This window comes from Camelina sativa, chromosome 17 (genome assembly GCF_030686135.1).
Source record: "Camelina sativa cultivar CO46 ecotype springtype chromosome 17, ASM3068613v1".
Classification (NCBI taxonomy): Eukaryota; Viridiplantae; Streptophyta; class Magnoliopsida; order Brassicales; family Brassicaceae; genus Camelina; species Camelina sativa.
This window is the reverse complement of record NC_141896.1, coordinates 35,581,471-35,597,000: the sequence shown is the minus strand read 5'-3', so window position 1 is coordinate 35,597,000 and position 15,530 is coordinate 35,581,471. Positions and strand designations below refer to the sequence as shown.

The 15,530-nt window shown below is 42.3% G+C and overlaps 1 long non-coding RNA gene and 1 pseudogene across 1 annotated transcript; one reads left to right on the top strand and one right to left on the bottom strand.

The window, feature by feature from the left end:
• Nucleotides 1-1,406: 1,406 nt before the first annotated feature.
• Nucleotides 1,407-2,592, bottom strand: LOC104759037 (aspartic proteinase CDR1 pseudogene; annotated as a pseudogene).
• A 7,707-nt stretch (nt 2,593-10,299) lies between these two features.
• On the top strand, nt 10,300-13,719 carry LOC147924761 (uncharacterized). Its single transcript, XR_015585898.1, has 3 exons — nt 10,300-10,517; nt 13,369-13,440; nt 13,568-13,719. It is a non-coding gene; the product is annotated as an uncharacterized LOC147924761 (long non-coding RNA).
• The last annotated feature ends 1,811 nt before the right edge of the window (nt 13,720-15,530 follow it).

The window sequence follows — 15,530 nt, the reverse complement described above, 5'->3', positions numbered from 1 at the left end:
TATTCGGAAACCTAAACCATAAAACAGGAAGTATTGAAGAGTAAATGTAAGTTACTTGCGTCAAACGTTAAGGTAGAGGATGATTCACACTTCCTAGAAAAGTGTATATTTGACCATATGAGAGGGTTCAAACGGCTCGGAAGGTGAGTTATCACAACTTGTGGCTCATAGGGTTCTAAAAAGGTATCCAATGTGAGATTTAAACTCTCTGTTCTTTTTATAATCGATTTCTTTGTTCTTTTGAGGTTAATCCTCTATATATTAATAGAGAAACACAATTTTGAAAAAGCTGATGTGTCGCTGCTAGAGAGCTCGGGACATATTTAGCTATTTAACCTCATTTCTATTTATTATTTACAACTATATGTCATTGTGTTTTTGAAATTAAAAAACAAATGTGTTATTCTTAAAAGTTTTGTCACATCGCTTTATTAATATTAATTAAGTTTAAATTTTAAATATATTTTATATATTAGAAAAAATGATTTATTGAAATACATGTGTAACCCATGCGGATCTCACAAATTCAAGCGGGACGGATGCAAAGACATTTTGCGGCTCAAAATATTTAAACCTGTTGCGGGATGGCTTAGCGGACGGGTTTGACCGGGTTAAGAATTTTATTTAAGTTATCCGGTTCACGTAATTTTAGTTTTTTGCGATTTTTGTCTGATTTGATAGTTCAAGATTTTGATAAAAATCTAACGATCACTAATTTGGTTCACATTTTATCCAGATCCGCCATCATGTGGTGAAACATTTACTATTTTAAACTTTCATAAACTTGATGAATTCAAACCAATATAAGTTTAAATGTTATACTAAATAAGTATATTTACAAATATAATAACTCAAACAAAAATTTCATTCCGTGCAACCGCATTATTACCTAGTTAAGGTTAAAAAAAAAAATTAAGGTTATAAACGTAACTTTATCATTTGGAAAGTGCTAATATTTGCCAAACATTATAACTAGGCAATCGTCTATGGCGTAATTGTATTTGTTGCCGATAAGTTCGAGTCCGTCGGGCAATCTTGAACCGAAATAACAAGACCTACTCGAACAGATCGGCAACAAATACAATTATACAAGCATTATCGGATATTGGTTCTCGAACCGAACAGTTGACCGATAAATAATTCTTCTTCTAACTTCTTTTTCTTTCTAATTATACAAGTATCTCTTTTTCTTGGTCATTGTTGTTTTACGTTTCCTTTTATATATAGATCTCTTTCTGCTATTCAAAACATAACATTATCATTTGCCGATACAACATTTTAGATTCTTTAAGCAACACACCTTCGCATATTATATTATTCAATTAAACATATCCATGTTCATTTTGTGCTTATTGAGAGGAACAATATAAAAAGTTCGTAAAGAGACACTCTCTTGCTTTGTTTCTTCAACTCCACAACGCAGAACAATCGGTGGGCTTAAAAGAAACCAGCAGTGACGAAGAATCATAACTCACCCAAAAATTATTCTGTGCCCTATTCCCAAAGATAGCTTCTTGTGTCGCACTACCACATAAAATAGCCAAACAAAACAGTCCTCCTCCCTCCGATTCCACATACATATTGTACTTTTCCAAGACAAGATCCGCACCGCCAGAAAAATGCATTGTGATCACCGGGAATATCTCTATGGTGTCCGAATTGTAGCACAACCTGCCGCTCGTGTCAACTACTCGATCCGCTTTCACAACTTTTTCCACTGCCTCTCTTACAAGGTTACAGTAGCTCTCAGGCAAAAACGTGTAAGTGGTTCCAGAGTCTATCACCATGTTCCCTTCCAAGGCATGAAACGGTGTCCCCAATGTCTCAATGCGGGTGTCCCCAACGCTGACCGCGTCTAGGTTTAGGTAATAGAAACGTTTTGCTGTGGTCACAAACATAGTGGTTGATACAACACCATCTCCTCCAAATAGCATTCCCTCCAAAGTTGATCTTACTAGTTCCTTTACCAGAGAAACAGTAAGAGATGAAACCTGGGTACTCCCCTCCCATCTGAGTGACGAGCGATAAAGGTCCCCAGTCTAGACCAACAATGCCCGAAGAACTCGGTCTTTTAATCCCTGAGCTATTGTGGCTACAACCAATAATGGTTTGAGGCATCACAAAGGGTTCCCCTGAAGTTGAATGGATCGTGACTGTCTCGGTTGCTAAGGTTCCCTTGGTATAGCTTCCGTCTAAGTAGACAAGATCGTAAGGGCAAGAGTGGTCATGGGTGTTGCATATTTTCTCTTTGAAGGTTGAGGATTTCGAAGGGTCGAATATGGGAGCGTATTGGTCGTAACAGTTAGTACAAGGCAAACATTGTGTCCATACGAGTTCGCTTCCTGTGTCTAAGACAGCTTCGATCTCGAAAGGAGGAGTACCTATCTGTAGTTTCATTAGATACTCGAATTCATCAAAGACGGTGTTAGCGTAAGGTGATCCGAGCTGAGTATCAGAGCTGACTCGAGAAGAAGATGCATTGGAGCGACGCTGGATCAAGTCGATGGTGAAGCCGTGAGGTGATGAGGCTGTGGTGGTAAAGATAAAACATAATATTATGATTTGAAGAAAGAGAGCGATCATCGTAGTTAGTACAAGGCAAGAGACATATGATCGAAGAACTGTTTTTTTTTTTATTTTTATTGGGGGTTTTGAGACACAGTGCAATGTTAAGCATTGATGCGCATATATTTATAGATGTTAATTATCCAATTTTGTTATTACGGGCTCGTCCGAGCACGAAGCTACCAGAAGAATGAGAAATGAGTTCATGGCAGCTTGGGACGGGCTCAGGTCAAAAGACAGCCAAAGGATCCTCATTCTCGGTGCCACCAACCGTCCCTTTGATCTTGATGATGCTGTTATTCGTCGTCTACCAAGACGGTAACATCTGATTTGACTTCCATTTCCATTTGTGAAGATTGTAGTTAATATTTTCTCCTAATGGTAATCTGTGAATCCTCGTCTAATTGAAAGCTTTTTATTCCCTGTGGATTCTAGGATATATGTTGACTTACCAGATGCCGAGAACCGGTCAAAGATACTGAAAATATTTCTAACTCCAGAAAATCTTGAATCTGGTTTCCAGTTCGACAAACTTGCAAAGGAAACTGAAGGTTATTCTGGTAGTGATCTTAAGGTTGGTATCCGTTTTTATTTATTCCCAGCTTGTGACGGCACTTGTAAGTTCTTTCTTTATTCTTATTCATTTCTTTTTGTGGGTATTATTGCAGAATCTATGCATTGCTGCTGCGTACAAGAACTGTTACAAAAAGAACAAAAGGTCTAGTATCTATTGGGCCTATGGGCCTCGGTTAATGTCTTCTGTTATTTAGCTTGGCCGACAAGTCTTGTATGGGTTTGCCAATATATTGTGTCATGTATATAAATGAATGTAATGCTGTCGAAATCAATACACACAATTATTCTCTTTATTCTCTTTGTTCTACATGGTATCAGAGCACAAAATCCTGAAACCTATTCTTTAGATCAGTTGATCTGAGCTTCTTGTTTTGAATCTCTTTTCAAGATTTCTTGTTTCCTTGTTTCTTGTTTCGAATCTCTTGACGAGATCTCTTTGATTCGGTTGGATTGTTTGTTTTCGATTACTCTGTTTTGGTTATTGTGTGCTACGGCGACAGCAGGCACACAATTATCTACTTCATCCGGTGTTCTCGCTGTCAGCTCCGCTGGTGGAGATAACACGGTGATGACGGCATATACCAGTTCTTCTAATGACAATCCATGATTGATGATCACTGCAGTTACCTTTACTGGAGACAATTATAATGAGTGGGCTGCTGAGATGATCAACGCACTTCGGGCTAAGAAGAAGATGGGTTTTATCGATGGTATGTTGAAGAGACCAGGGGCTGGTAGCTCTGACTTGGAGTCATGAACTTCGGTGAACTCCATGGTCATTGGGTGGTTGCGGACATCGATTGCGCCGCGTGTACGCTCAACTGTTTCTTTTCTCACTAATGCACATGAGCTTTGGGAAAATTTGAGAAAGAGGTTTTCCATCGGGAATAAGGTTCGTGTTAACCACCTTCGTTCTCAAATTGCTTTGTGTCGCCAAGATGGTCAGCCTGTGATTGATTATTACGGGAAAATTGCTGGTTTATGGGATGAGTTGTACACATACAAAACACTTCCTGTTTGTTCTTGCGGTGGTTGTACTTGTGGAGTTTATGAAACGGTGGCCAAGGAGCGTGAAGAAGAAAAGGTGAACCAGTTTTTTATGGGTCTTGATGAATCCAGATTTGCAAACGTGATCACCTCCATTGTCGATGCCGACCCTTCTTCAGATTTGGAGCAGGCTTACTCACGTGTGATTCGTGAGGAACAAAGGCTCTCCTCTGTTAAGACGCGGGAGCACTCGCATGATGCCGTTGGTTTTGTTGCTCGAAGAGACTCCATCACTGCTGGTCCGCTGTCCGATGATCACCATGGGGAGAACTCTGTTTCGTTTGGTGTGATAGAAGTAGAGACCGCAGTTTGCTTTGCTGTCAAACGGTCGCAGTAGACACCTAGGATAATCCGGATCGTTCATCACTTAGGGTTAGATGGGATTAAGTAAACCCTTTTGTTGACCGTGAATGCAGATGTCTCATCAAGGATCTGAGAGGACTAGGTCAACGTATCGTTCGCCGGACACAGGGAGGGGTTCAAGTCAACAGTTTGGTCCGGAGGAATGGGGTTCGCATTTTGGAGATGCGCAAGGAGAGGAGTCGTTTCCAGGCATATTCGAACCGAATATGTATATGCCTGAATGGGATGTACCTGGCGCGACGTCAAGGTACACACCATCGAGTTCAACTCGATTTAGTACACCGGAGGATATGTACCCGCCAGGGTTTGCACCGTTCACTACCTATCCAAATCAGAACATGCTAAGGGGAAACCAAGCGCATGGAGAAGGACCAAGTGAGCCGAATGTACCAGAGACCCAGCAGACACTTAAGATGATTCAAGATCTCTTGAGTCACATGATCCAGCAACAGCAGCAGAGCCAAGCAAACCGTTTAGCAGAAGACCCATCCGACCAATTTCTAAAACTAGTAATGTTGTTGAGGAACTTAGGATTTTGCAAGTTCAAGGGAGACCCGAACATTGTGTTAGCAGACGCATGGATAAAGGAATTGGAGAATAATTTTGAAATGACAAGGTGTCCAGAGGAGTATAGGAGACCGGTCGCGGTTAACTTTTTGGAGGAAGATGCTCGTGCATGGTGGGATATCGTAGTTCCTCGCTACCGATTTCAGACTATAATGTGGGAAATCTTTAAAAAGGAGTTTGAGTTAAAATACTTTCCACCAGAGTCACGTGATCAACTAGAGAATCAGTTCCTGCAACTGGAACAAGGTGAGATGACTGTTAGGGCGTATGGAAGAGTTTTTAACAAGACTTCGGAGGTATTTGTACCAAGGAAACGACAATGAGTTAGCTATGGCCCGGAGATTCTTTAACGGACTCAGGCCAGACATAAAAGGAAGGTTACACGCTGTGACTTACCGGAGTGTCGCGGAGGTAGAGGAGAGAGCGGTAAGTGTTGAGGAAGCTATTGAGACAGAGAAGGAGATTTCGGCTAAGGAGAAAAAGAAGGAACCAGTCCAGCAGACTAAGGTTGTGAACACTTGGAAAGTGAACCAAGTGGCAGGACGGAATTGGGGCGCAGGCCGCGGAAAAGTTAAAATGAATGTCAACCAAGGAGGTCGTAATGTGAGCAACATGGATCCGCGAGGATGTTATGTGTGTGGTCAAGTAGGGCATTTCGCTTGAGCTTGCCCAACCATTGAGGAAACAAAGAGTAACAATCTGTCGACCGTCACATGTCTCTACTGTGGCGAGTTAGGACACTATGCGAACTCATGTCCATCAAGGCCGGCCAAACCGAACGCCCAAACTTTGAACCGTGCTTAGACAACGAACCAAGTGAAGGAACCCCCAGCGAAGAAGCAAGCAACCCCAGCAAATGTTTTTGCTTTAGGAGTAGAGCCACCTAAACCTCAGCAGGCCGCGAAGGGCCCTATAACAGGTTTTATTGGGTTCTAACTCTTTTGTGATTGTTTGCGTGTTTGTGTGTTTGTGTGATTGGTTTTAGCATTGCATTTTGTTATATTTGCTTTGCGTTTAGGAACATTACTTGTTGGTGGTAACCCCACACATGTACTGTTCGATTCGGGAGCGTCCAATAGTTTTGTGACTCCCGAAGTGGCTGACAAGTTCGGAGAGTTGTGTGAGGAGGAGGAAGTGAACATCAATGTCTACACTGCTGGTAATCAACTGCCTTTGAAGACAAGAAGATGGATCAAGGAAGTGTCGATAGTCTTGCAAGATATGAATCTCTCGGTAAATCCTCTAGTGATGCCGTTGGATAGATTTGATGTTATTTTGGGTATGGATTGGTTATCGGAACACCAAGCCCATATAGACTGCAGTAGGAGCAGAGTTATATTTGAAAATGGAGGAAGGACACCTCTAGTTTTCAACGGAATCAGCCCGAGTAAAACGGCATACTTCGCATCGGCAGCAAGGATTGGAAGATCAGTTGAAGAAGAGGAGGTTTATCTAGTCACTCTTTCCACCATGGGAGGAGATGACAAGGAAGGTATGGAAGTTGAGGATATTACCATAGTCAAGGATTTTGAGGACGTGTTTAAACCGTTGGAAGGATTGCCTCCACCAAGGAGCCATCCTTTTACCATAAACCTTGAGCCCGGAGCAACCCTGATTTCTATGGAACTGTATCGCATGACCCTAGCCGAGTTGGCTGAACTCAAGACTCAGTTAGAGGACTTGTTGGAGAAGGGTTTTATACGACCAAGTTCATCGCCATGGGGAGCCCCAGTGCTTTTTGTCAAGAAGAAGGATGGAAGCATGCGTTTGTGTATTGATTACCGAGGAATCAATAACATAACCATCAAGGACAAGTATCCATTGCCAAGGATTGATGAGCTGTTAGATCAACTCAGAGGAGCAAGTTAGTTTTCAAAGATTGATTTAGCCTCTGGCTACCATCAAATCTCGATTGCGGAACAAGATGTGATGAAGACGGCGTTTCAAACAAGATATGGCCAGTACGAGTTCATAGTAATGCCGTTTGGACTTACCAATGCATCGGCGGCATTCATGCGATTGATGAATGAAGTCTTTCATGACTATTTGGATCGATTCGCGATAATATTCATCGATGACATCCTTATATACTCACGGAGTGCAGAGGAGCACGCGGAGCATTTAAAGAAAGTATTGGAGAGGTTGAGGGAGATGAGACTGTTCGCTAAGTTCAGTAAGTGCAAGTTCTGGCAAAGAGAGATTGGATTTCTGGGGCACCGAGTTTCGGAGCAAGGCGTGTCCGCCGACCCAGACAAGATCGCCGCCATTCAGAATTGGCCAAAGCCAACCACAGTGTCGGAAGTTAGAAGTTTCTTAGGCCTGGCAGGCTATTATCGGAAGTTCGTGAAGGGATTCACAACTATTGCGAAGCCTTTAACACGACTTACCGGGAAAGGAGTACCGTTTATATGGAGTGAAGACGTGGAGGAAGCTTTCAGGAAGCTGAAGGGAGCGCTAACAACAGCACCAGTGTTAGCCCTACCTGAGCCAAACCAACCATATTCTGTATTTACAGACGCATCAAGAGTTGGTGTTGGATGTGTTTTGATGCAAGGGGATAGAGTGATTGCCTATGCCTCCAGACAGCTAATGAAGCATGAGGAGAATTACCCCACACATGACCTAGAAATGGCAGCCGTGGTGTTTGCTTTGAGGATATGGAGATCATATTTGTATGGAGAAGCGGTTCAGGTATTTACGAACCATCAAAGTCTTAAATACTTGTTCACGCAACCGGATCTTAAATTGCGTCACAGAAGGTGGATAGAATTCATAGCCGATTATGACTTGAAGATCCAGTACCACCCAGGCAAGGCAAATGTAGTAGCAGATGCACTAAACCGAAGAAAAGCACAAGTTGACGCCGAGAAGGACGTGGAGTTTTTGCCTGATGAATTGAAGAAGGTAAGGATTTTAGCCTTGGAAGGAGAGTCTAGTGAGCCGTTGGGTTTACAAGCCGTAATTCAAACGAGCCTGTTACATCGAATTCGTGAAGAGCAGCACCAGCACGAGAACCTGAAGAAGATCATCAAAGAATTGAAGAGTTCAGAAGGACCGAACGCTAGCAGTTATCATTTAGCTGATGATAACACATTACTTCTCAATGGGAGAGTAACTGTGCCTGACCGGAACGGACTACGAGAGGAGATATTGAGAGCAGCCCACAGCTCAGCATTAAGTATACACCCAAGAAGCACCAAGATGTACAAGGACGTTCGTAGATACTATCATTGGCCTGGATTAAAGAGGGCAGTAGCAAAGTGGGTGAGTCAATGCGACTCATTTCAAAGAATCAAGGTAGAGCATCAAGTGCCAGCAGGTTTGCTTCGCAACTTGCCCATACCAACGTGGAAATGGGACTCTATCTCGATGGATTTCATTACTGGTCTACCTATAAGGAAAGGGAGAATCAATGATGCAGTATGGGTAGTGGTTGATCGTTTAACCAAGGTAGCCCATTTGGTTCCAGTAAGAAGTACATACCAAGCGCCAGTCTTAGCAGAGAAGTATATCGATGAAATTTTGAAGCTTCATGGAGTGCCAGCAAATATTGTTTCCGATCGTGACCCCAAGTTTGCATCAATATTTTGGCAAGATTTGCACAGGGCGTTGGGAACAGATGTTCATATGAGCACCTCATTCCACCTAGAGACAGACGGACAGACGGAAAGGACTATCCGAACCATAGACGACATGATCCGACTATGTGCTTTGGAATGGTCATCGGATTGGGAGAAGAATTTGCCATCGGTTGAGTTTAACAATAGTTATCACACAAGCATTGGCTTGTCGCCATTTGAGGCAATGTACGGAAGGCCGTGTCGAACGCCTTTATGTTGGACGGAAGTTGGAGAGCGGACAAGTTTCAATCACAAACTGATTGATGAGACAACGGAGAAGATCAAGTTTATGCGGGAGTGTATGAAGAAGGCACAAGACCGCGAAAAGAAGTATGCAGATCGTAAAAGGCGGGAAGTGGAGTTTAAGGTTGGTGATATGGTGTGCTTGAAGGTGGCACCACAGAAAGGAAAGGATTGTTTTGGTAAAGTGGGAAAGTTTGCGGTAAGGTTTATCGGACCATACCCGATCGAGCAAAGAGTTGGAGAAGTAGCCTATCGGTTAGCTATGCCAGAGATGATGCGGCTACACAAAGTCTTCCATGTTTCACAACTACGGAAGCATGTACCAAATCCTAACATGATTTGTGCCAGAGCCCATCGAGGAGTTGGAGTCAAATCTTACCTATCCCGAAGGACCGTTTGGAATAGGGCAAAGAAGGACCCATAAATTAAAGAACCAGAGCATTCCCCAAATCCAGGTATTTTGGGGAAAGCAGAACCGTAAAGTCACCACTTGGGAAGATGAAGACAGAATTCGAGCCTAGTATCCTCAATTGTTTGCCGAAGAAGATGAGGCAGGACCATCGGAACCCTATGGAATTCGGGACGAATTCTATTAAGGGGGGGGGGAGAATGTAATGACCCTCACCATGAGGTAAATTACAAAATGAAAACTCAAGGCCAAAAGGTGAGAAAGAGAAGCTAACAAGAAAAGAAGGAAGTATAATAAAGAAAAGTCCGAGAAATTTCGTACGGATCAACTTGTGGCCGAGTCGACCGCGACGTGTCGCCTGTATCATCCGGAACGTACCGAAGCGTATCGTCCGAGGCATATTGTCCGAGAACTGCCGAGACAGACCGAGTATTGCCGAGAGTCGACGAGGATCGACCGAGACACTAACCGATTCTACCAAAAATCTTCAAAGTGAAGAAGAGTTAGTGGAATGATTATTTTAATCATGAAAAGTTAGTGGAAGTTAGTGGAAGATTATTTTAATCTTGAAGAAGTTAGTGGGAGTTAGTGGAAGAATTAAATAATCTCAAGTGATTAGTGGAGTTTAAAGGAGGATTAATTTAATCCCAATGAAGAAGTGGTGTTCAAGGTGGCCAAGTCATGCAATTCTACACCAAATAAATCCCAAAGAGGAGGAGTGGAGCAAAATCGGCCAAGTCTCACTAATTTTCGCCAAAAGTCTTAAGGGAAAGAAGAGGACAACATTGAGACAAGTCTTGTGCATCTTTGCCTTACAAAATCTTGTGGCAATTAAGTGAACACTCGCTCAACATCCATTGGCGAGTGCTACCGCCCAACTTCTCTATAAATAAAGCCCTCAACTCTCTCATTTCCGCACAAGACATAAGGGGGTAAGGGAAGAAAGAAGAGAAGGAGAAGCAAAGTGCTGCGCGAGCGAAGGGAAGAAAGAAAAGAAGACGCAAGACTAAGACTATCGACTACTGACCAAGGTTGAATCGAGAAGGAACTCGATTCCAACCGAAGGAGAGATCCGATGGTGCCGCAAGTGGAGCTTCATCAAAGGGACCGATCATCGACGGTTTACTGTGAGTTCAGGCACATATTTCACCGGCTTAGATGGAGAGTTAAATACATCCATCTAGTGCGCGGTTTGCATGAATCATTTAGATGCATTTACTTGAAATTCTTTTACGTTTTTCTTGTTAAGTTGCATGCGAGGTGAGGTTACACCGGTTACTAGATGAAAATGATCTAGCGACAAGGGTGGTAACTAGTTAAGATACTTGAAATCTTATGAGCGTAAATCATATAAACTCAAGTATAAATTTCGGTGAGGTTATAATGCGTATTAGTCCGCGAGAAATTCCGGTTATGCGTAATATAACTTGGTATTTTCATCTTTCCCATTCCGTACCACATACAGCCGCGACATGCAACCCATGTTCGTGTGTGTGTAGGGTTGGTTACGAAGAGCTCGGAGGTTACTGGGCTCGCTACCCTGGCCGAGGCTGTCTACACGACGGTGTGGATTTGAGTGAGATCTGATCCCATGCCTTAGTGGTTGCGACATGGTGATTTGTGAGGGGTTTAGGGAAAGGATGCATACCGGGCCCAATAAAATATAACTTGTTAAAACTATTGTTTTATTTCAAGTTAAATTGTTGCATGTTTCATGTTCATGCTTGCATGATGTCGTATGTTATTGCATGTAGTTGCGATTGATTGTAGAATAATTTTGCTTAGCTTATCAGCTTCCGCATGTTATCTCTGATTGTTTGTTGTGTTGTGCGCTTGCTTGTCAACTGTTTATTTCGCTTGCATGAAAATCTTATGCTCGCAATATTGCTTATATTTGCTTGCATGTTGATTGTTTATGTTCGCATGTTGATTGTATATGCTTGCATGATGTTCTTGATGGGGTTTTTGGATTGGGGTTTAATTCTCTGCAGGAACCCTAAGCTCACTAAGTAATCTTAGATTACTTATGATAATACTGTTGTGCTGCAGGTAACCCTAGAGGGAACTAGAGGGGTCGGTGAACGATACGACTCCGGAGTAGTTTTATTTTGGTGTCTATTGTAAAATAAAAGTATGTTTTATGGCGAACCAAATTTTTGCGCTAAGCCTTCTTAATCTTTTGTGTAACCGTTTAAAGTAAAACTCTTTTAAGTATTAATGCATGCGGCTTTCTTTTAATCGAGCGAGTCGTACTGATATAGACTTTGTCCGAGTCGGCTCAACACACGGCGTGTCTATAGGGTTGCAAAGCCTTAAGGACGTGTCGTGTGGTCAGGAACCTCACCGATGGACTGGCCAAAGGGGCTTGATTCGTTCTTGTACTCGGCCGGATCGTTGGTGAACGTTTCCAAAGTGGCGTCCCGGTGCCGTCCGAAGGCCTGTGTGGTCCTAGTACAGTTCGGGGACGTTACATCCACAGTTCGTGATTTACTCCAAATTATCTCCTCTAAAGGATGGGAAGTACATCAGATGGATGTTCACAATGCTTTCCTTCATGGGGACCTTGAGGAAGAAGTTTATATGCAGTTACCTATGGTTTTTTGTCACAAGTATCCTAATAAAGTCTGTCGTTTACATAAGTCCTTGTATGGACTTAAGCAAGCACCAAGGTGCTGGTTTGCAAAATTAGCGAACGCTTTGGTGGAGTTTGGTTTTGAAGAATCCTACGCGGATTATTCTCTGTTTACGTTAACAAGAGGAGCAGTCCAGCTACATGTTCTGGTTTATGTCGATGATCTCATTATATGCAGCAATCATCTTGCGTCTCTGACCAAGTTCAAAGCCTATTTAAGCAGTTGTTTTCATATGAAGGATCTAGGGAAGCTTAAGTATTTCCTTGGTATTGAGGTTGCTCGCAGTACGGAGGGAATTTTTCTATCTCAAAGGAAGTATTTACTGGATATTGTTTGAGTGTGGGCTTTAAGGCTCCAACCCATCGAAGATCCCTATGGTTCAAAATCACCAGCTTGCTCTCGACACCAGTCACGTACTTCCTGAACCTGCTCGTTACCGCCGGCTGGTTGATCGTCTCATTTATTTAAAAGTTAAACTTCCAGAGCTCACCTATCCTATACACATTTTGTCCCAGTTTATGAAAGTTCCACGCGAAGCACATTGGGATGCTGCGTTACAGGTTGTTCGTTATCTCAAAGGATCGTTTGGTCATGGAATCTTATTGCAATCTGATACGGAGCTGACTCTCACGGCATACTGTGATGCGGACTGGGGAACATGTCCTTTAACTCGTCGGTCGCTCAGTGCATATTTTATGTTCCTCGGTGGTTGCCCCATCTCTTGGAAAAGTCAGAAGCAGAAGTCGGTTTCACGGTCTTCGGAGGAAGCTGGATACCGCTCTATGGTTGATGCATTGAAGTAGGTTATTTGGCTGCGCGGGTTGCTTAAAGATCTTGGTTTTTCTCAACAAGCTCCAACGCGGTTTTTTGTGACAATAAAGACGTGTTACACATTGCCGCCAATCCTGTTTTCCACGAACGCACAAAGCACATCGAACGGGATTGTTATTTTGTTCGTGATGCCATTCAAGATGGGGTAATTTCGACAGCTCATGTACGTTCCGAGGATCAGCTGGCCGATATCTTAACCAAAGCTCTCAGTTTTCAACAGTTTAGTCTTCTAATGTCCAAGTTGGGCATCGTTACACTCCGACCTCCAACTTGAGGGGGAGTATTGGGCCTATGGGCCTCGGTTAATGTTTTCTGTTATTTAGCTTGGCCGACAAGTCTTGTATAGGGTTTGCCAAGATATTGTGTCATGTATATAAACGAATGTAATGCCGTCGAAACCAATACACACAAATATTCTCTTTATTCTCTTTGTTCTACAGAATCTGCATTAAAATATAGACTGGTTACTTTCGTAACTGTTTTGCTTGATTCTTTTCCTCGTTTGAATCTTTAGGGTGCGAGAGCGGAAGAGTCTCCTGGTCTACGGTCGCTCTGTTTGGCTGACTTCGTTCAGTCTAAAGCTAAGGTAATTTAGTAGTAAAAGATATATATACTTAGAGATTTTGCGTTTTTTGCCTTTTGCATTATCGGTGATTGATATAAACCACAAAGATATGATTGTTATCATTTGTATGGGTGATGTGATTTTGCAGGTGAGCCCATCTGTGACCTACGACGCGACGACAATGAACGAGCTGAGAAAATGGAACTCACAATATGGTGAAGGAGGGAGTAGGACTAAGTCTCCGTTTGGTTTTTGAAGAAAAATGTTAGTTTTGGTAGATCAGAGTGTTTCCATCTGTCTTTTTTTCATATTGTGACCATCTGTTTTTTTACAATAATTTTACTTATTATTTTTCTAATAGTTTCCAACTTTTACGACCGTTACGTTTTCACGATGAATTTGATTCTAGTGGTTGGAGACTTTTCTCATGTAGCACCAATCCGCGCTTGTTTTTCTAGCGAAAACCATTCCCACCTTCCACCGGTTTGTTATGAGAACCCTTTCCACCTTCCATCAGTTATTCAGTTTGCTTCGTCACTGGTGAGAAATCTTCCCACCTTCCATGGGTTTGCTAAGTCACTGATGAGACCCATTACATGCTGCTTCCTTCGCTAGAATCCTGAAGCTTATCACTACAAGAAAACAGGGTATTTACGACTACACTTGACGACTAAATACGTAGTTGCTAAATTTCCCAACTATCTGCCGACCAATAAGTGACCAAGTTACAACTGCGTAAATTTAGTCATAACTCAGACGTCATTTGCCGACCAAATAGAGTAGTCGGTACTGTAGTCATTGATTAACGACCATTATACGACTAAATGGGATGATTTTAATTGAATTGTATCCAAGTAGCTAATTTGGCGACGAGTTAGCGACTAAGGCTATGAGTCGGTAATTTGGCGACTACTTTTGTGGTATTCTTCACATATTAACTATAAATACAATAATCATGTGTTTGCATTCTCATATCTATACTTATGTTTAGGTGCAGCATGTCTTATTAATTGTTTTCTATTATTGCAGATGTGATTTGATTTATATGTAACTAATGTTTATATGTCGCTAATGTTTTTAAGTTTATATATATATCCATGTTTACATTCTTTATATACTATTAGATATTCACATTCTTTAAGTTTATATGTAACTAATGTTTTGTAATTTTTAAGTGATCAATATATTATGTAGTGTATATATATAAGTAGTAGATTTCAATTAATATGTAAACTAAACTAAATTATATGTTTTTCTAAAATTAAATATGGCTACAGATTCACAACTAATAAGTGACTAACTACAGAATATTGGGTTTAAACATGTTTATTACGTGTTGGACCAGGTTTTTGACTACAAGACAAGTCCAATTTGTTAAAATAAAATCACATACCAACTCATCAGCGACTAATAAGGACTAATTTTAAAACATTTTGGGACTAAACAAGCCCGGGAATATATTTACGCGGTCCAGCCCATAAACAAACGACCTAACCCTAATGCTCAAACCCTAATATTTCATTTCTGATTTCTCACCGTTCTTCGCCGTTTCTCTCAATCTCTCATCTCTCAATCTCTCATCAACGCAATCGCCGATTCTCTCAATCTTCTATGATGCCGGTTAAGAAGGGTGGACGAAAGAGGAATGTTGTCCCCAACGCTTCTCTCAGACCCGATGGCTCGAATCCTATGTCGAAGGTGAGAAAAGTCAATCCTCTACCGCCGCTGATGGGATCATGGGAACGGAGCCTATCCAAGACCACCAAGACGCACGAAGTGGCCCCGAGACGCCGGACAAGGGAACACAAGCCACAGACAAAACGCCAACTTCGAACACGGCCGAAGCTTCAAAGGAACTCACCGGAGTCACAGTGAACCTAAGGAGCCCCGACCAAGACGCCCAAGATGACTTAGAGATGCCAACCCTGACCAAAACTCGAGGCCAAGACGCATTAGAGGAAGCTAAGGCGCAAGCCAACGATGCGGCCAAAACACCATCAACCCCCAGGAGTCACCACACGGTCAAGGAGTTCAACAAAGACGTCATAGCCACGGAACAACTCCTCGTCCAATCAATCGCCCCTCGAACAACATCCCAAGAAGAACTCAAA